General features: G+C 40.2%; 2 long non-coding RNA genes across 2 annotated transcripts; one reads left to right on the forward strand and one right to left on the reverse strand.

The window, feature by feature from the left end:
• Window positions 1-2,180, reverse strand: LOC112409261 (uncharacterized). Its single transcript, XR_003005129.1, has 3 exons — window positions 2,074-2,180; window positions 1,827-1,952; window positions 1-932 (listed from the first exon to the last, which is right to left on the reverse strand). It is a non-coding gene; the product is annotated as an uncharacterized LOC112409261 (long non-coding RNA).
• Window positions 2,181-2,476: 296 nt separating this feature from the next.
• Window positions 2,477-4,572, forward strand: LOC112409262 (uncharacterized). The gene is made up of 2 exons (XR_003005130.1): window positions 2,477-2,599; window positions 4,119-4,572. It is a non-coding gene; the product is annotated as an uncharacterized LOC112409262 (long non-coding RNA).

The raw sequence follows: 4,572 nt of genomic DNA on the forward strand, positions 1-4,572 counted from the left end.
TCCCGTTAATTTTTGATTTAGTGACATGTCCTAAAGATCTGATGACACAGTTTCTTAAAGTATTCTCATTCACTCTGTCCTAATGTGTCTTTCTATGCTCGTGTGGAAGTTAAAAAAAATGACTAAGTGTAGAGTTTGGAATATTACCTAAATCATTCTCAGAACAATTTTAATTTCTTCTGAAAAGTTTATTTTAAGCCAATACCACAGAGTTGTGTTTCCATTATAAATGTAAAGGATATTGAATAAACATATTGTAAAATCTAGAAAAAGAAAATCTATGGATAGAATCCATATCTAATTCTATCATCTGCGATGAGCGTTAGCAGTTTGGTTTATTTTCTTCTAGGTTTTTAAAATCACACAGCTGTAATCACAGAGAACATGTAATTTTTATCTGTGTTTTTAAATTTAACATACAAATATTTTTCTATGTTTTCATGACTTAATTATAAAAGTCTGCCCAACAGTTTAGCTAAGTGATATCATTATTTACATAGGTTGGCCATTTAGATTTATAATAAAATATTAAAATGGTGATTAATATATAATTTCATTGGGTTAAAATATCGATTTTTATTTTGGAATGACAGCATTAACTTCATTTAGTGGATCTCCTCATATTCTAGAACTCAAATGATTGATTTGATGCTACTTGTGAAAGGGAGAATCCATAATAAGGCTCTTCTGTGAAAATTATATTTTATAAAAGTTAAGAGTAACTTTTCTTTAGCAAATATAAGTTTGTTGTTCCAATATGATCCATTTTACCTTTCTGAACAGCCATCATTTTGTTAAATACCAACTGACTGATACTTCCCAGCTTCAGGTATTAAGTTTCAGATTGATCCATCTGGGCACTTGCCAAGAACGTGTATGGTAAGCCTTTATATCCGTGTGTTGCAAGCCAGAGGTGAGTCTGCTTCTGGGCCCTATTAAAGGAAATAGCAGTTACCCAGAAAGTACTAGGAAATAAATCTCCAAGGGAAACAACAGAAATAAGACCTCCCAACTCCGTTCCCACCCCCCTCCCTTCCCCCCTGAAAAAAAAAGGTGCTCAGCATTATCTTTGTAGATCTGGGTAAATTCAGCTTTTAAAGATTAGCTAGTCGCTCATGCCAGAAATCCAAGTGTATTCATTCTCTAGTGTTAAACATTATTCTCTCCAGGGTTTATGTCTTCAGTGGAGTGCATTTGCCTGACTCCTCAGTGTGTAATAAATAAATAAGTTCTGGAAAGTGTTCTTTTCCTCTTAGAAAGTGAGACCACAGTCCCAGAGTGCTAGGGGTGCCTAGGAATCCTGGGGGAGGACGGGGGTGAGGGTGGAAAATCAGAGGGTTGTTGAGGGCATCAGTTTATAGGACGCAGGAGGTAGAAGGGCACAAAATGCACTTCAAGTTCACTTTGTCTCAGAAGGGCACTTACAGCTTTTTAGAAAACGTGTGAACTTACATGTGTTACATTTTGCTCTTCAGTATCCTGCGTGAAATGAGAGGAAGTCAGGCTTCTTATAAGAAGGACGGTCTGCTGTCTTAAAGTTTTAAGGATCTTCTGGTGTTTAGGTCTAGATGCCCATTCCTATCGGAGAAGCAGATATTTCCTGTCTAATTCTAAAGCTGGATTGTAAGACTGCCTTGGGGAGGCGGGGGGTCGGGAAGCAGTACAGAGATGACAGTCGAAAGTGTCCCAAAAGAAAAAGAAGCCACAGTGAAACCTAATGTCGTAGAAGGTATCCTTTCACTGTTGCGCAATGGTTCATTCTGTTTAAATTCACCCCACATGAAAATAATGTAACCTTCATGTTACAGGACCACTGCTTTACTTACATCGCAGATTCCTTGTCCTTTAGTTTGTCAGTGAAGGCACACGATGGGGACACTACTTTCTGGTTGCCATATTTGAAAAGCCTTGCTGTAGAAAGCATCCCCCTCCTCAGCCCCCGCACTTAAAGGCTGTACAGAAAAAGCGAAAGAAGCAGAGAAGGTGAATCTAAGGAGGGGGCAAGGCCAATGCAGGCAGTAAGTTCACTGAGACGTTTAAAAAAGGTATCCCTAAAAAAAAAGTTTTGCTTACAGATTTGCTTCTGATTCCTCTGCGCGGTTCCAGTCCAGGTCTTGGAGCCGACCCTTGAGGGGAATGTCCGGGACTAGGGTCGGTACCTTTCTGGCCTGGGAATTTCCAGGGTGCAGAAAAAAAAGTCCACGAACAAAGTCCTCGCTACTCCCTTCCCGCCGTCTCCGCCCCTCCTCTGTGCCCACGCAGCCCCTTTCGAATGAGTGTTGGACCGTATTCTGTATTTTAGGAAACAGGTCCTTAGCGTCCCCCGCCCCCATCTCTTTCTAGAGCGGTGAGCAGCAAGCGAACGCTATAAAGGGGGCCAGGGAGAGGGCCTGGCCTTCTCTTGCCAAGAGGTCAGACGCCGGCGAGTTCTTAGAGAAAAAGGCTGCTTGACTGTCGCTGCTGCTTATCATGTAACCTCAAAAGGAAACTGATCATCTTTCTCGTGCTCTCACGTACTTGGGTTATTATCGCTGATTACAGCTGGAAACAGTTGATTTGCCTTTACGTATTTGTATGACTTGACTCTTCAAACACAAAGGTATATTTTTATTATTTTATATTTAGTATGAAAAAGTATCTTAAAAGCTTTTTTTTTCTTTTCCCATATTCAGATTCTTTACTTTGGAGTCACTTTCTGATATTTGGCTGATCATATTTGTTTTGGGGCAAAATATTAGGGGGCAGTATTTTGGGGAAGGAAAATTTGGGATGTTTTCATAGTTTGGTAACGACTATGAATTGTTTCTGTTCGCCTTGAAGGCCCAGGAAAGACTAAGATGCTGATGGGAAAGGTTGGTAGGATGGGTGATGAAAGTATCATAAATCTAATGTAAAAACTTTTATTTAGCCAGTGAAGTAGCCTTTGATACTCCTAGTTAGAAATCTCCCAGGAAGTTTGAGTGTGGGCTTAGAGGTATACTTTCTCACCAAGGGTAGGCATAGAACTATATCTTTATGGAAAAATATATCTGAGTAGATCAAAATGTTGTATAGCATGTAGTTCTTATATTACCTTTGTAAAATGAAAGACATGTATTACAAGACCATTGTATGAACAAAGGAAATCTTGAAGTTTGATGACTTGGCTGAACCCCCAGATCTATTACAATCTGGGATTTTGTGTGAATAAAAGTGCATTTCTAGGTAGGATGGATTGAGATTGTCTCCAGGAGGATTAGGGAACTGATGTATGGGGTGGAGGTGCCTCAGAGGATGACATTTATTATGTAAATTTTAAGCACTTTGTAATATATATTCCCTCACTTTAAATCTGGCATCTAAAGAAACACATTATTGATCAGGTGGAATAATTTTTTTTTTTTTGGCCTCTCCTGTCAGTAGGTTGTTTAGACAATAAAAGAAGAGAAAAATTTCAAAGGCTTATTCATTCCCCTCAACAATCCCTGATAGAGATCAACCACACAGATCATCTAAACATTCAGATAACCCTAAAGTCTTTTTATTTGGCTTCAGAGTACAGTGTATGATCTACCACCTCTCTTCATTATAACATCAATTTGCTTTGGTTAAAGACACAGTTGGATAGGGTACAGAGGCTATAAGAGAGACAGTCTGGGAAGAGTTAGCACAAGAGCTGGGTGCACGGGAGTCCCCTGGTAGCCTAGTGGTTAGGATTCCAGGCTTTTAATGCTGGGGTCTGGGTTCAATCCCTGGTCGGGGAACTGAAATCCGGCAAGGCATGCAGCGTGGCCAAAAAAAAAAAAAAAGTGGGCGCACAAAAAACCTCGTGTTAAACATTTAGCGCTGTCCTTCCCAGCATGGAGGTGATGACCATGCTAAGTATAATTTAGTTGTCCAGCTACAGACTTTTCCTCATTGAGGAAGTTGAGGCAAACCTCTCTCATTTCTACTTTGTCCTGAGAGAAGTCTGGAACCAAAGGAAACCCTCTCAGAAGTTAAAGAGCTGTGGAGAGCACTACTGAGAGGGAAGATTTTCTAATTATTCTGAGATGCACAGTGAACTGCTCCTGAGAAAACCATTTACTTTTGGCTCTTAGCTGACATTGATCTGGTGGCCTCTTGATTTTCCCTCCCAGGTTAATAGGAAGATCAGGAGGCTGACTTCACCTTTTGGCTTTCTTGGCCTGATGCTGAACTCCTGATGGTGTGAAAGGTGGATATTCCTAATTCCAGATGTTACCTGGGCCTTGACTGATGTCGTCAAAGTGGGCAGTGGGGTGTTTCTACAATTTCTATGGTTCTTGGATCCCTTAATCAATTTTTGAAGTTGCCTCAAAGTTACTGTGAACTTTATAGGCATTGTACTGTGATTTCTTGTGAACTAAGATTTTTTTGATGGTTTAGCATCTTTTTAACCATTTTGAATTTCCACTATTTTCCATGAGAAGAGGACGCATGCATACATCTAAGAGGGGAATTCAGCTCTCTGCTGACTGGCAGTTTCAGGGTTATGTAATCTCTAACAGGCTCAGAGAGCATCATGCCCTCTACAGTTTTGGTGAAGCCCGTCATTAAAGCTTGCATACGTGG

This window comes from Neophocaena asiaeorientalis, unplaced genomic scaffold, assembly GCF_003031525.2.
Source record: "Neophocaena asiaeorientalis asiaeorientalis breed wild unplaced genomic scaffold, Neophocaena_asiaeorientalis_V1.1 scaffold197, whole genome shotgun sequence".
Taxonomy (NCBI): domain Eukaryota; kingdom Metazoa; phylum Chordata; class Mammalia; order Artiodactyla; family Phocoenidae; genus Neophocaena; species Neophocaena asiaeorientalis.